At 35.9% G+C, this 18,198-nt stretch overlaps 2 pseudogenes; both read right to left on the reverse strand.

Annotated features, from left to right (window-relative positions):
• Positions 1 to 7,773: 7,773 nt before the first annotated feature.
• LOC140746640 (uncharacterized) lies at positions 7,774 to 13,956 on the reverse strand (annotated as a pseudogene).
• Positions 13,957 to 13,958: 2 nt separating this feature from the next.
• LOC140746641 (tRNA endonuclease ANKZF1-like) overlaps positions 13,959 to 18,198 on the reverse strand; it is a 28,031-nt pseudogene continuing 23,791 nt past the window's right edge.

Raw genomic sequence — 18,198 nt, forward strand, 5'->3', positions numbered from 1 at the left:
GACTTTACGTAAAACGTCGTTTTTTAAAAAAAAATCAAATAATGTTATGGAAAGAATAAACACATTAAAATGGTCCGTTAATCTAAACGGAGTTTAAATAGACCTTGTCTTACATTGAGTTCCTCGGAAGCGGATTTTTTTTTCGTAGTTATCAAACGGATAGTGTTATTGAATACATACTCGTAAACTACCTACCAAGAAAAATGACTTCAGAAACCGGCCATTATTTAACTATACTTATTTGTGTCTACAACTGATAAAAGATTTTTTTTTAAACACGCTTTTATTTTTGCCACGCTTTTATTAACTTGACCTGTATGTATGTAACGGAATATTTGAATTCGATTTTTACCTACTTTGAACGGTCAGATTTATTTAAAAATTTTGAAATACTTATGACATGACATGATTTTAATAATCTTGTCCAATTCTAATTTTGTCTCATCAGGATTGTCAGATTTAAAACTATAACTGTTTTACATAACATGTGGCTCCTTATCAATCACAACCTAAAATTTCTATGACCTGAAAAAGGTCTTTTAAAGTTGATCATGATTTTATACCAGCCAGCCAAACAAACAGTTAGTCAAACTATCTTACGATACACCTTATTACCAAACAATTCATATTTATTATATATATTTCAAACGCCTCGGCTTCACCTGACTTTTATATAGTTTGTAATAAAAAATATATTAGTGCGTAATATCTGTATAGATTATGTTAATATAATATGTATCATTTACAACCAACACTCTCAAGGAGACGCTCGATGTTTCTATAGAGAAAACCTAGACATGACGCAATTGTGAACCGTATGAAATTTATATGAAAAGTAAATTATTGTATAAGAAAATGCCATCGAAATGTACCTATGTTTTATTTAATTATATTATTAAACAACATTATTATTCATTTGGATCTGATATACATATAATAAGAATGAAATCTTCACGTGTTTACATCGAATATATTTGAAAAAGAAAAAAAAAATGTCTGTCGGTTTGTATGTTTGAAAATGCATTAAAACCAAAACTACGAAGTTGATATCAAAAGTATACATTTTTTTTTAAACATTACATGACCAGGTAATGGGAATTCCAAATTACCAACGTACTCCGTGATCTTGACAGAGGGCATTGTATAATTCAAATTATATTTTGAATCCACATGAACAAAGTCGCAGGCAAGACTAATTTTAAAAATGCAATTCAAATTATATTCTGAATCCACATGAACAAAGTCGCAGGCAAGACTCATTTTAAATATGGTATACAAAAGACTATCTAAATGTATGTAGGCTTCAGTGACCGTTTCTCACTTAATACGTATAATAACTTTATTGCTGTAACTTGTAAATAGAAGTAAGCTCTAGTTATAAAAGCATCAATTTATTATTATTATTAATATTTTACTTAAAATTATTTATTCTGAATCCCATACAAAGTGGATCCCGTTTATCATTTCGTAAGTGGCTCACATAATTGATAATATCGATAGTCTAAGCGTCTCAACGTTTAAGGTACAAACTTCATTTACCAGTATTTGATAGTGCCCAATTTTCAAACCAAAAGGACGTGTAATGTGTCAAATTTAAATTCAAATTTAAAGGTTTAAAATTACGAGATGTAAAGAAATATCAATACAAAACGAAACGTTGCATACTAAATTTAAAACAGACATTTAATATTCTGTATAAGTGAGTCAGTCAGAAGTAAAATGTGAGATTTTTTTTATATATAATATTCAAAAGACCGCTGCGCATAAGTTTCTCTGTTTTCTTATAGATCATTAACTAATGTGCATTTATACTTAATGGGAGTCAAAACATAGTAGTACACAGTACTGCGTGAGTTCGCCTAGAATTGATGGAAAGCTAAATTTGGCAACGTACGTATGCTTCTTTCATAACAATTACGTATCAAGTATATGAAATCAAAAGGAAAATTTCATTGATTTATAAAATGTAAATGTGAACAATGTAGATGTGAATGCAAGTTTATTTTTAAATATAGTCAATTAATATCCGAAAAAAAACAATAAACCTTAAACTCATTTACCATTTCCCTCGTGGGTACTCTCAGCCACTCAATACGGTGGTCGTGATACTTATTTGCAGTCAGTTAAATATGTACCACGTAGATATTATACATTTCTGTACAATTATGAATAATCAAAATTTTGCAACTTAATAAACGTGTCACTTATATCTAGTAGGTATACTGTACTCTGTAACTGCGTTTGTTGCTACCGCATAGTCCCTTCCATACAATAATAACAAACGCATATACGTAAACCCAGTTTGAAACATTAAAAGTTATCAAAAATAAATTCAAATCTAACCCGTATGCAATTTCTGGCGTACTTTAGCCTATATTAACAACCATTAGGTTGCCATATCTATAAAGCCTAACATTTAAGATTAAAGATCCTTAAAATATTTTCATAAGTACGTGTATTTCTATATATTTCAAAGTAGGTGTAACTTTAGAACAATTAGGATTTACTTTTTACACCACAGACTTTAACCAAATGGACAGATTTACCACAAGAACTGCCTTGCAAAATTACTTTTAGACACTTCTTCACAGAAAATGCACTTATTTTGAAGTAAACACCTCAGTTTACAATGTTAACAAGTAATTTGATAAGAGTAAAGTTTGTTCACTAAATTTAAGTATATCATTTTCAGAGGGTATTAACATCTCATTGAATTACTAGCCTCAATCTATCCATGTTCTTAATTCAAATGAGTTTGCCCTTACATCAACGACATTTATCTACCCCCATTTTTACTTATTCTACCAAGATGAATTCACATATGACAAAATAATGTTTTAACTCACGGTTTTTATTCCTGTGTCAAGTATGTTCGTACTTACGAATCGCCGTCCATGATTGTGAGCGGGTTCTTCTGTTCTGTACACTTCTGATGAAATCAAAGTCATCTTGAAGGTCTTGAAGTCATGTAATAATATAGTCACATAAACGGTACAGAGTAACGATATAACAATTATACGTAAGTAAGTTCACACTAGTGATTAGAAGTATTATAACTACACAAGTATCTCCGTTATTAGACTGCTCTTGCTGAAGTCTCCGACCAGAATGTCGCTCTCTGTTAATTCGAGCGCCGCCATGGTGTCGTCCCCACTTCACCTACCCGCATCTGTTTTTAAACTGTAGTATTAAATGAGTCACTTATTACTTTAATGTAACGTTATAAAAATGTGATATCGTTAATACCCAAGCTTCTTATTAACGACGATAACAACTATATATTTTTTTTTAACTTGAGCCTCCAATTATAATAGCAACAATAATTATATTAATCAATTATATCTTGTTTTCAACATACTAGTCTCAATCTATCCAATCCAAATACTTTGCCCTTACATCAAAGACATTTATCTACCTTCATTTTTACTTATTACCGAGATTGAACTCACATATGACAAAATAATGTTTTAACTCACGGTTTTTAGTCCTGTGTCAAGGATGTTCGTACTTACGAATCGCCGTTCATGATTGCGAGCTGGATTCTTGCACTTCTGATATCAATAATAGTCATCTTGAAGGTCTTGAAGGCGTGTAATCTTATAGTCACATAAAAGGTACAGAGTAACGATATAATAACTATACGTAAGTAAGTTCACACTAGTGATTAGAAGTATTATAACTACACAAGTATCTCCGTTATTCGACTGTTCTTGCTGAAGTCTCCGACCAGAATGTCGCTCTCTGTTAATTCGAGCGCCGCCAAGGTGTCGTCCCCACTTCACCTACCCGCATCTGTTTTTAAACTGTAGTGTCAAATGAGTCACATATTACTTTAATGTAACGTTATAAAAATGTGATATCGTTAATATCCAAGCTTCTTATTAACGATGATAACAATTATATATTTTCAAATAGCCTTTGACCACGCAAATTATTTCTCTATACTTGGACACAAAAACTTTTCATGCATGTCAGTATCCTCTTCACCGACGCGTCTATTCTGACCGCTCATTCTCCAATGATGCATCAGGTTGTTCACATCCATTCTCTACTCGACTCCCAGTGCATCACTTCATCTAGCAGGAGTCACCCCAATCTTTATTTGCCAAATATATCTGAAATAAGAAATCTCAGAGAGCAAATGTGTTCGTTATCCGGCTAATATAAGGGTATCCTGACTGCAAAAATGTTATTTTAGACTATGTGTATTAGAATTCCCACCACAATAGGTACATTTTTTTAAAACCTAAACCAAAGCCATCAAGTTCTATTAAGTATGGTAAATGGAACACCCGAAATAAAATGAAATATTTCATATGATATCGGCTGTAATGGCTCATCTTATGTTTGCAACTCTGATAAGTAAAATAGGGTTTGCAGCAACAAGGGTATTTCCTTTTTATGACAACTAACACTAATTCAACGTCTCATCATATTTTCGCACTAACAATACTCATCTCACTCAGCTCATCTCACCACCGCATTTACGGAAACGAGGATCGAGAATAGTGTGCTTCTCAATAGACAAACAGGTATTTATGCATAATACCAACAAAGATTAAGTTATTTATCTCTAATATCTAATACCTGTACAAATCTGTTCAACCCAAAAATTAATAAGATAATAATGTCGTTTATAAACGACACAGACAATAAAATGTTAAGTTAAAATGTTAAGCCATTATGACTCGATCGCTAGTTACTATTATCTAACGTTACTCACTTAATGAGCACCTAGCTTTATTTCTATATCTCGTCAATATTCTCTCGCTATACTTAACCAGTCTAGCTCAACCACTAACGCTTAACAAGCAACCATGTAACGAAAGAGCTATAAGCTAAATAACAGAGTTTATTATTTTAAGTACCACTACTCGCTGCATTCGCGTACGAGATATAATCGTCAAATTGTTTTTAAATATTTGCTTTAGACATTTCTCCCAATTAATTGTGAGCGTACTTATAGTAGGTATCTACTGTCAGTGAGTTACTTTCTATGTTCATAGCCTACATTCATGCTTAGGAATATTCAGGACACACGAGGACATTTCCTTTTCGTGGGTGGCTCCTTAGGTAGCATAGGTGAAAAGTCACATTGAATAGCACAGAAACAAATTGGTCCACCAACAATATTTTCCCTATTAAACCATTATGACTGTAGTAATCTATCTCTCCTCTCTAGTAATCTAGCTCTCCTGCAACTGTACCCCACCATGCTCAATCGGAAAAGTTTATACCACTAATGTTGAATAAGCGCTACTCTTAACATTAATGCTTAACCAGTACTCCTCAATCGTTAACGCTTACCCTGCATTAGGCACACAATAATGCTCAACAACTATAACTCTAACACTATGATTTATTCTCATTTCTCAGTGAGCGACCATAACATACACCATACACCTGTAACTAACGATCCCAATGATCATTTATGTATATTGTCAAATTAGTTTAACTCCTTAACTGTTAAAACAATTCCCTTGTTTTATACAAACTCTAAAACGCACATAACTTTAAAAAGTCAAAGTTCTGTGCCCGGGATTGAACCTCGGACCCCAGACTGAGAACCCGAATCACAAACCAATAGGCTATCACTACTTATGTCTCTGACTTTGACTCTATAATATTAATGATGTTATTTGTGTAAAATAATAATTTCTTAAAACTCAAAATGTAAGTAGTCATTAAGTACCTACCTATGACTGTCTCTTTAACCAAACCTCAGATTTAATTATAATATCTTGTTGGAGATGTCTCAGTAATGTATCATGTCTCTCTCAAATTTCTAAATTAATAGAGAATATGCTGCTGCTCCACGCTCATACATCATAAAGAAGATTATTTACCAGATCCATACAAAATTCTAGCAAACTTAACTTGCGTTAATCATGCATAATGTGGTGTTGTTCAGGAACCGCTCAAAGTGTGCTACGAACAGCACCATCGCTACCTCCATTTCCTCTTCTACAACCCAGTCTTTGTTGCCAAGGGTATAACACAAGTCTTAAGCGTCTGACTTTACTCCACATCATGGTCATCTTGAAATGTTATAACTGTTACAAGTCACACGTCCCTGTATGAAACTCAGAGTCCCACTTCAAGCATTTACTTAGGTACGACTTCACCTACTGGGCCTTCTATTTCACATCAGCCGCTTCTCATAAATTGCCATCATCATCTACGATCATCCTCATCATCACCATCATCGATAATAGTGCTTACAAATTACGACTTTAATGTTCCGACATCAGTTGGAATAATTTATTTTCTCTCATCGGGAATAATATCCTTTTTATATCTTTACTCTCTTCATTGTGAGCACTTTATACCACTTCTGAATATAAAGCTATATTTCTTGAGTGTATCACAATAAAAGAAACATTTGGAGGAGGATGATATATTTTCATAAATACTTTATAACAATGAAGATTATGACAATTAGCTTCCCGCCGAAAACTCAATTTCTCCCGCCACGCCGCACCGCGCCTCACCGCACCACAGATTAAAAATCATTCTGCTACAATATATTATTATAATTAGTAATTGATGCTCTTCCGTAAAAGCTGAACTGATAAACTGAAAAGGGGAACAAGTAGGCATTAAAGTGGATTGTAATCTTTCAGATTTTATTTTAAAGAACACAGCACATTTATGTGACTAGCTGACCCGGCAAGCGTTGTGTTGCCATTTAGAATCACTTAGGGGTATGATTTCTATGATTATTTTTTATGGAATAGTTAATATTGTTTACTTTTTTTTCAAATATAATCGGAAAGCTTCGAACTGCTAAGCTATCGGAAGTTACACGTGTTATTGTGAGTCAACCATTAAATATATAAACATTCGCTGTGGTGGGATTTTTTTTTTTATACAATTTTAAGGAGAACATTTCCGTCATACATGGTTTCTATGTAGCTTTAACCATTAAGGTTGCACACGTGATGGAAGCTTAAAAAATGGAGTAACTTCTCCCGTTTTCCCAACATTTCCCTTCAGTGCTCTGCTCCTATTGAGTGTAGCGTGATAAAAAGTATATTATAACCAGCTCAGGAATATGAAAAATAATTGGACAAAGTTTCGTTGAAATTCGTCGAGTAGTTTTTGTTTCTATAACGGTTATACAGACAGACAGACGGATAAAAATTTTACGGATTGCATTTTTGGTATCAGTATCGATCCCTTATAACCCCTGACAGTTATTTTGGAAATATATTTCATGTACAGAATTGACCTCTCTACAGATTTATTATAAGTATAGAAGATAGATAGAATATATGTGAAAAGTTAAGGAAAGGTTACTATTTTTTTTTAATGTGGTTTACTCAAATATCTTCAATTCAAATTAATAAATTGCAAAATGTATATTGCTTGCATATTGTTCGCTCTAAGACAAGTTCTGTTAGTGGGGTTTCCTCAAAACATAATTCGTGAGGCAAGAACACTGATATTATGTCATTAACTGCTGTTTCAACAAGTAAATTTAATAGATTTATTTTTAGACATGTATAAAAAAACATATTTTATAATAAATACTTATGTAGTCCTAAGAATTTAATTCTTATCGTGTCGTCAATAATATTGTCATTATAATTAACATGTCTATTTCTCTTGGTGTTGAATTCAATGATTTTAACTTTATTTATGTTCATTGTCAGAATATTTGTTTTAAATCTTCATTGGTAATTAGATATTTGCCATAATCATTACCCTTGGTGGTGTGCAGTCCCTATCTCCTTGAGTTAGGGGTAACTGCCCCGAAATAAAAGATGTATACTGTGTTTGAGCTGGTATAATATTAACTGAAAATTTACAGAATAGTAGCGTGCGGTCGCTTTGAACGTTTTTAAGGGACTGGCTGGTCGCTCGCGGATAAATGAACTCCCGCCTCCGTCGTCTTGGTGAGGGGGGCGGAGGAAGGTGCGCCCCGCACCGCTTCCCCGCACCGCACCGCTTCCCCGCACCTGATCGCGTGCGCAGGGCTGTGGCGCGTTCATACTCCCCGCCTTGAAGTCTCTTCAAAATTTGATGATGTTACGGGAAGAGGGCATATCATTGTGTAAGCCCTGCGGATGACACCCTTGCGCGTTTGGATATCGGCTACTCTCGCAACCCCGTCAGCTCCGGGCAGCAGCCTTATGATGCGCCCCAGAAGCCATTGAAGTGGTGGCGCGGACTTGTCCTTGATCAGGACTAAGGCACCCACCCTTAGTTCTCCTCTTGATTGCCTCCACCTTGTCTTCTGTTGAAGCCACAAAATATATTCATTAGAGAAACGAGTCCAAAAATATTGTTTTAGTGCTTGGATCCGCTGGAAACGTTGCAAACTGTTTATATTTTGACTGCGTATGTTCTGATGCGGCAACGCTATCAGAGATCGTCCAATAAGGAAATGAGCTGGAGTAGGAGGAGAAAGATCTGATGGATCATTGGAAAGTGGAGTGAGAGGTCGAGAGTTTAGAATTGCCTCTATTTCAATTAAACAAGTAGCCATTTCTTCAAAAGTGAAATTAGTTAAGGTTAAGGTTCGTTTTAAATGATGTTTAACAGATTTTACCGCTGACTCCCATAAGCCACCAAAGTGTGGAGTATAGGCGGGAATAAAATGAAAATTAATACCTTTCTCAAGACAGCCGCTTAGTAGGTCCTGTGAAAGAAGTTTAGTCAATTCGTTAAATGCACCGACAAAGGTTGTTCCATTGTCAGAGAACATGCTACGCGGCTTTCCCCTTCGAGCTATGAATCTACTGAGAGCGGCTAAAAAGGCTTCCTTTGTTAAGTCCGAGGCTAGCTCAAGATGAACGGCTCGTGTGGTGAAACAAACAAAGACACAAATAAAACATTTGATTAAGTTACATCCTCTACCTTTACGGTTAGCTATCATTATTGGCCCGGCATAATCTACACCGGTATCTAAAAATGGAAATTCTAAGTGCAAACGCTCCCTTGGAAGATCTCCCATAATGGGTTGTATAGTTTCCCCCTTTATTCGACAACATTTAGTACAAGACCGAGTAATTTTTCTTGCCAAATTTCTTCCACCTAAGACCCAGTAAATGTGTCTAGTTGTAGTCAGCAGTAATTGTGGACCCGCATGTAGAAGAATTTTATGAAGCATGTCAAATATAAGGGTACTTAAATGATGTTTGCTGCAAAGAAGAACAGAGTGTTTAACATTATATTCGTAATATGAATTGCTAAGCCTGCCCCCAACTCTAATAATGTCATCAGAGTCTAGAAAAGGTGAAAGGCACAAAAGTCTGTTTTTACTGGGTAACGCTTTGCCAGCCTTTAAGGCAGAATATTCTTCAGGGAAGGAATTTTTTTGAGAAAATTTAATAAGTACATTTGTGGCGTTGTTTAGATCAGCTAACGTTAAAGGTCCCGACGTACATTTAACCTTACGACATTTATTTATAATCTGAAAATATAAGCAATTATACGTTTTAGTTGTGTAAGGCTAGATAATTTATTAATTAACAAAGAAATTAAGAATTATATTCAGAAGGCCAATATGGAGAATCTAATTTTAAAAAGTCCGGCCCTGACCACCCAAGAGATGAATCTCCTATGCGGTCAGCACTGAGGCCTCGCGACGCGAGGTCAGCGGGATTATCATGGGAAGAAACGTAGCGCCACGTATTATTACTAAAATCTACCCGAACTTCACAGACGCGATGGCGCACAAACGGCTTACGTTGTGTATGTGAAGTATGTAGAATTCGACGTTTCGCCATTTCAAAAGAACTACCTAAACTATTAGGCGTTTCTTTTAAAGGAATTGTAACAACAAACTGCCCATTATTATTACGTACTGTAGACTCTATGAAGCTATTCTCGCATGCACGTATGCATGCTTCTGATGTAAGTTCATGTTTAATAGGAATCGTATCAAGTTCCCAAAAACGCGACAAGTCTAAATCTGAACGGTCATTCTGTGTGAACATACATACAGGTACAGGTAAATTATTTTTGTTGTTTTGTACCACACCTGATAAAAGCCAACCTAATTTTGATTCTACTAAAGTGGGTTTATTTTTACCCAAATGAATTTGATTCGCGCCTACAATGTCCCAAAATATTTCCGCTCCAACTAATATATCAACGGACGACGGAATGTTAAAGGTAGGATCGGCAAGACGAATACCGGATGGAAGAGATAAGTTATTAATATTAATAAATGTACTAGGAAGAGAAGAAGTAATTTCAGGTAAAATGAAGCAGTCAATGCCAATCTTATAGTCACTAATCGACGACTTTAATGTAATTGAACATGATTGTGAACTATTTGACACCTGACTATTTATGCCTATCACCCTTGAACCAGTGGCATGACTAGGAAGATTAAGTTTGTGTAAAAGATCCTTAGCTATAAAGTTTGTCGTGCTCCCATTGTCCAGAAGGATTCGGGCGTTGTGCGGCTCCCCATTAGCATCCAGAACATTCACCAAAGCTGTGGACAGTAACACAATGTTTGAGTTATTGGAATGGTTTGCAGATAAGGCAACATTACTTTCTTGTAATTGGGGTACGTCGTTATGTACGTGAAGAAGTGTATTATGTACGACAAGAAAAACTTTTGTGACCGGGACGTAAACAATTTATGCAAACGTTAAACGCATTAACCTTATTTACGCGTTCATCTACGGTTAATTTTCTAAAATCAGGGCACGCAAATAAAAAATGAGATTGCTTACATAAAGGACATGATATGGGTTTAACACTTTTTCCAGTAGTTATAACAAAACTTTTAGGTTTTTGTGACTCAGGTTTGTTTTTTGGAACCTGCCCTTCTTCCAAAGTCTCTAACAAGTCAGCCCTATTGCTAAGAAATTTAATGAAATGAGACAAAGAGGGAGAATCGGTTAAAGTATTTCTATTTTCCTCCCATTGTCGCTTGGTTACATTATCTAACTTACTTGTCATAATATTTATTATTAATGTATCTACAAGCCAGTGATCCACCGATTGTGAACCTAATGTGGCTAAGGCTCGTAAGTTTTTATTGGTCACATCAATTATGTAACGTAAAGAAGCGCTGGACTCCTTATGAAAGGATTCTACTGAAAAAATTGCCTGTACATGATTATTAATTAACAGTCGCTTATTATAAAATCTTTGACAAAGCAGCTCCCATGCTATATTGTAGTTATCGCCTCTAAAATCTAAGTTATCAATGACCAATAAAGCATTTCCTTTAAGAGAAGCTCGTAAATTATGTAACTTGTCTATGTTGTCCATCTCTGTATCATTGTGAACTAAAGAAATAAAGGTATTTTTAAATTCAAGCCAATTCTGATAGCTACCTGCAAAGGTACGTAATTCTACAATAGGCAATTTAACGCGTTTCTTGTGTCCATCTTTGCATCCGCCACAAGAGCTTACCGTTGAAGTATTAAGTCCCGTAGCTGCCTTGCTGCTGCGCGGGAGCAAACAATGAGCGCGGGCCACCAGCTCGTAATACTGGCTCTCGAACCGCTCTCGTTCCTCATACTGTTCGTTGGGATTTTCCACCAGCTGTTCTATGTCGGTCTGTAAAGCTAATATTTTGCATATAAGTTGTTAATTTTGACTAGGCGTACATCTAATTCTGAGGATTGACGTTGACTCAACTTCTCACAGCTTTCTACAACAGCTAAATATGTGGAAAATTGCGTAAGCTTAGCTTTAATAGAACCACGTTTCCTACATAAATCACTTATTTTACTTTCGGTAGCCATTGTAAATTAAGTAAAGCTTGCAGAATGGCAAAAAGGAATATATTCGTAGCTCACAAAATATTAAAAAAAAATTGGAAAATATTGTCCAGTAATAGAAGAAGGAAAGTGCAAGCAAGCTACGCTTTAAAAAAAAATAGGATAAAACAGAATAAGCACGTTGCGCCACCACGTGTTCTGCAAAGGAAAAAAAAATGTTACAGGGGATTTATTTGCAACTGTAAATGGATGTGTATGATTAATGGCTTAATAATGGAGGAAGGGAAGTATTCTATGAAATAGCATGAAATGCGAATATATGTATAACTCAAAGGTGACTTACTGACATAGTGATCTATCAACGCACAGCCCAAACCACTGGACGGATCGGGCTGAAATTTGGCATGCAGGTAGATGTTATGAGGTAAGCATCCGCTAAGAAAGGATTTTGATCAATTCTACCCCCAAGGGGATAAAATAGGGGATGAAAATATTACTTCGTAACGCGAGCGAAGCCGCGGGCAAAAGCTCGTTGTAGTATAAAAGCGTCAAGTATATTCAACTCTAAATTCATACTTTTTTAATGTAATTAATGAAAAAAATTATGCATTACATTTCGAAAACGACTTAAAGGCGAAATAAATAAATTATGTGTTACATGGCGCTCGCAACTTCGTCCCAAACGCGCTAAAAAAATTAATTTAATAAAAATAATAATAAGAAATAAATCGTACACTAATACATAAATAACATATAGAATAAACAAATATAAATATATATATATATACAGGGTGAATTTTTCAAACGGGCCTTCAGGGCCAAATCCGAAACTATAAGGGTTAGCGAAAAATGCTGAAAGGAGTTACGAGGCCAATTTTGATAAAAACTAAAACTGCATCATTACTTTTTTAAAATAACGTTTTCCCTAGCTGGGAATCGAACGAGTTCATTTTGAAAAAAAAAATACACCTCTATTTTATTACACTAACTGATAGTGTTGCTTAAAAGGATCAAAATCTGGGAAGTAATGATAAATGACAAACTAAATGATAAGACTCAATTTTCACAAAATACATATTTTTTCATATTAATTTGGCAGTTAAGTTTCCGCCATTCATTAATTTAAACATTTCTCATATTAACATTTTTTTTTGGCTCAATGTTTCAAATTGTTCGAAAGCGGACGTTTTGTTCTCCAAGAATTTATATTTTTATGTCCGACTTAGTTAAGGTTATTTTTAGAACCATTATAATAGATTTAACTTGCTATGGGCGGAGTTTCGTTTAATACAGATGTAAATTTGACAATTTGCGAGAATGACTTTTTCGAAAGTCGAAAGAGATATTGAAAATCATATTTAACGTTGAAACGAAGTTGCAAACAACAAACAACAAGGATTTACTAATTAATCAGTTACCTGTTTTTATTAAAAAATAAATCGTAAAAACGGCGGTAACTTATTTGCCAAACTATTACTTTCTCAAACTAAGCCATATGTCATGGTCATAACATCGAATAATTACTTGATCTTTCAACAAATTCCTCAATGGTATGACTTATGTATGTTTCTAAAAAATTATACATAAATCATTTGTTATGTATAATCCATAAGGATAAGTATGCCAATGTATGGAAAAATATGTATTTTCTTCAAAATTTTCCTTTTCCTTTAATTTGTCACATAACATTACTTCCCAGATTTCGATCCTTATAAGCAACACTATTAAATAGTGGAATAATAAAGAGGTGTATTTTGTTTCAAAATGAACTCGTTCGAATCCCGGCTAGGGAAAAATTTATTTAAAAAAAGTAATGATGCAGTTTTCGTTTTTATCAAAATCGGCCTCGTAACTCCTTTCATCATTTTTCGCTAATCCTTATAGTTTCGGTTTTGGCCCTGAAGGCCCGTTTGAAAAATTCACCCTGTATATATAAATAAATAATAATAATAATAAAGAATTATAAACATCCGTGTATCTAAAAAATAAACTATACTATCTATCTACTATAAATAATATCGTCTATCGACAAAAGGGACTTCTAGTTTAACTGTATATCCGTGTTTACCTACGCTTGTCCAAACTTTGTGGGTACCCCAAAATGTGGGTTTTTATTACTACCGCTTTTGTTTGTTTGTACGCTCTCTAATGAATTGTAATAGCATAGTACATTTTTGTAAACTTTCTCATGTAAGCGAATGTCATTAATTCTTAATGAGAAATAAATATCTAAACCCAAACTTCAAAAAGGTAATAAGTAATAACTTACTTCTCAGCGTCCGTGAGTTGTAAGAATTTATTGGTTTTATTGTTCTCCTTCTGTTTCTCTTTGTCTCGCTGCCGTTCGCTTTCTTCTGCTGCGCTTTCCACTCCTTCTCTAGTTCTAGAAGTTCTGGTGTGAGGGGACCGGGAATTTGTGACTAGAACAAGGAAATAAATATGCAAAATAAATTAAAATAATCAAATTAACTAAATTAAATTATTTTAATTTGTTACACTGCATTTATCTATTTCTCTTACATACGTAATGTAGTTCATTTACGTAAATGAATTAAATAAATTAATATTTATGTTACATAGACATAGGTATTGTGGGGAAATCCACAATATAAGTAGTTATAGTTAACAGTGAACCTTTTCGTGCCAAGGTAATACCTCATTCTAACTAAGGGTACTGGTACGGTATTGCTAACAAATATATTCAGCAATATAATTACCTTAGCATAGTTATACTTGTCCGGGAACTGAGTCTGGAACAGTCTGAACGCGACGCGCGTGTCGTTGTGCGGCGACGAAGCGTACGGCGTTTGTAGCGCGTGGTTCTTCACACACGGATTCCCGCTCGCCGACAACAATTGCCTGAACAAACAATTACCAATAATAATAAAAATACGAATAGTTATGGGAGCTGGGCGTCGAGGAAAGAATTGCAGTCTATTTCACGAACGAATTAATACGTTTATTTTATACAACACAAATTTTACACAACTTCTAACAATAAAAATAAGTGATGTGATAGGTAGAGTCACTTTCCGCGATGGAGGTGAGCTGTTCCCATGGCGGACGGCCACCTGCACGTGGGACGCGCCTCGTCAGCGTTGACCGTTCCGCGAAGACACGATGCAGCGTGAGAACGGTGTAGGGCTGGCGCGATGCAGCCTTAACGTGTAGGGCTGTCCCTTACACGTAACTGAATGTTGGTTTCTTTGTTTGTTACAAAACATAACAATATCATAATAAAAATACGAATGTTTGTTTGTTACACTGTCCCGCCATATTTACATAATCGGTTCGTCATTTTGTCACGTTATGAAAGGTTCAGAAGAGACATAGGGTACATTTTATTCTAAGAAAAGTATCGTTTCCTATGCATAGATAATGACCTCTGAATGCGAGTGAACTCACGAGTAAAAGCTAGTTTACCAATAACTTTGTAATCGTTGCTGACCTTAGGTAGGAATATCTAATCCTATCTGTGGTTGATTGCAGATGTCTATGGGCGGCAGTAGACACTTACCATCAGGTGGACTGCATGCTCATCTGCTACTCCTATATTATATAAAAAAGTAAACCTTGTTAAATATATTGTAACGTCATATGCTACACATGTCACGTGACCGATAGTATTCCCGCAACATTCCATACTAAAGTCATGTTTCACGTTTTTTTTTTTTTTTTTGTTTACGAGAGGGAAACCTTCAAAAGGTACCCTATGCCGTGGGAGCGACACGGGGTTATTCTTTCGCGATTCTTACCGCACTAAACCCCAAGGTGGCTCCCACTCCTGCCGGCCACTACCCCGGAAGCCCCTTTTAGTCGCCTCTTACGACAGGCAGGGGATACCGTAGCCCTATTCTGGTCCCGGGACTACAGGGACATCACGACGTTTAACGTAGCAAAATAAGGTTTTACTAATAAATAACCCTTATTTCAAAAATAAAGGACAATGAGAGGTTATAATACACATATGTAAATAATAAAACACTCCAAGAACTGAAGTATTCTATTATTAAAATGATAACTCAGGTGACCATCTCAGGTTGTTCGGCAATAGCGGCTTTGTGCAGCGCCGTGTTGCCGTCCGCCGGGTCCTGAGTGTTACACGCGGCCTCGAGATCGGAGGCTTCCCAGCCCTCCAATATCGTTTCTAGAGAGTTCACTTCTTTGTCTGATATTATCTTCCACATCTGTAATGGAGAAATAAGTGTTTTTTTTTACAAGATAGGTGTAGCAAAGAAGCACACAGTCAACCTTACGGAAAGTGGTCATTACCGCATCATGTGTAAATCTTGAAGGAGTTAGAACCCTCTGTGGTTCGACTCCGGCGACACACCTATTTCTGCCTAATAATTCAGTGTTAAACGCTGCTGTGTTCTGGTTTGAAGGATGTGCTGGAATGCCTCGGATAAGTAGACATACTTATCCGAGGCATTCCAGCTTAGTCCTCAGGGGTAGCGGCACATTTGAGGGGCGACCTCAGGTAAGAATCTGATCTTATCTGGGGTTGATTACAGATGTCCATGGATGGCAGTAGCCACTTATAATCAGGTGGACCGAATGCTCATAAACTAAAAGTTACCACAACAATCCTATTTCTGATTCACACGATGAATGCTTTTTTAACAACAATGAATTTAATAACAACAATAAAATACCTTCTTAATATTAGCCGGTATCTTAGGCGTTCCCTTCTTAACCGGTTTACACTCTTCTGGCTTTTTCTTTTTTTTCTTCTTCACTACTTTCTCCTTTGTTTCAACGTCCTGTTCATTATCAGTGCTCTCACAGCTGACTATAGACGTATCGTTGATCAGCAGGTCCTTCCTAGAGTTAGTTATGACCCCGTTTAACTCTGTTCGGAAAGGGTCTTGATCCAACCGACCGGTGTCTCTGAATCTATGTAGCATGGGCCTTCATCTTCGCTGGATATGATCTGTGTTGGCAGTTCTCTTGGTGCGCGCTCTCTAGAATAGAAAGTAGCAGATTAATTAAATCGAAAATCGCAATAAGCAATTGGATTGAATTTGATGGAATTGGATTGGATTCCTTACGACCAAATTATCATATTTTTTTTATGTTTAGTATTTATGTCTTACCAATTATTAATCTATACAGTAGCAAGTAATTATAAAATAGAATAAATAATTGGCCAAGTAAGCGTCAAACATGGAGGATTCCATATCACCAAATTTTCATTTATATTTAGTTGTTATCATAGCAGCCTTAAAAGTAAATGCATTATGAACCTACTACCTATTATGGATACGGATTACAATGGATAAAGCGAAATATGCGAGAACCATTTATTTTTTATTTCTAGTTGTGGTGAATTCGTCTCGAAGACCAAAAATGTTATGCATTCGGCTCCGAGACCGAAAATATTAAGATTTCCGCGGCCGTTAGAACAAATAAGGAACCGAATGTTCCTCTCTTCGATGGACAGGATGACCGTGTCCCGAAGAAGGTTAAGTGGACTGTATATACGAAAATAAGATGCAAAGTGCTATAGGGTCACGCACTCACCTGCTGCTGATGGGCGCAGCCTCTTGTACTAGGTATAAGGCACCTTCAACTCACCCTAAGCTCGAGCTAGCTAGTCTTACCTCGGAATGGTCTACCGGTTACCTCTACCTTCTTCCTCTTCTCACGTGGCGTCGATCTTACAGCACGTTGCACCGCGAACAATGAAGTTAACGCGAATTTAAAGGAAACGCTACGAATACGAATAGTGGCTTCTACTTCGGAGTATAACTAAAACGACAAATATGCGCGAACGCGACCGACGACTCCGAAGCTTCTCGAACAAGAAAAAATCCCGGTGGCGGAAGCCATCAGGCTCCCGCCACCGCGAACGACACGACGACAACGGAACTACAACGAACTATTTCAAACTATAAATCTCTATGCTTTTAAACCTACAGATTAAAATTAATATCAACGACAGATAATTAATACGTAGAACCATAGACAAAACTGAACATACCGCCCACCTAAATACTACGTATTTACGAAAACAAATAGACATTACTTAACCTACGACAAGAAAGAGTTAAGTTAAAACGTAACTATTTGGCGAAAACGACACATACTATAAACTACGACATGAAAGAGTTACGTGGAAACGTAACTAACTTACGAAAACGACACAAATTATTAACCTACAACAAGAAAGAGTTACGTTGAAACGTAACTAGTTCACGAAAACGACAAGAAAGACTTCTAAATTCTCGCACCACGCTCACAACAGAGAGCAATATCTGCGGAACGAATAGCTCGTTTAGGCGAGAGAATCCAAAAATCTTGCGAAAGTAAATTTTGTAGAGTTTGAGCACCAGGATGCATAAATTTCTTATGGTACTCATCGATAGTAAGAAATGTTAATCTATGATTACGAGGTAAAAGAATAGGATGTCTAACGGTAAACTCTACATTAGCGTTAGCTAACCGACCGCCCACCCTCAAAATACCCGCGTCATCAACGAAAGGAGACAATTTACGCAAGGCT

Source organism: Epargyreus clarus, unplaced genomic scaffold (genome assembly GCF_041222505.1).
Source record: "Epargyreus clarus isolate Ecla_fem2 unplaced genomic scaffold, WU_Ecla_fem_2.2 ptg000013l, whole genome shotgun sequence".
Taxonomy (NCBI): Eukaryota; Metazoa; Arthropoda; class Insecta; order Lepidoptera; family Hesperiidae; genus Epargyreus; species Epargyreus clarus.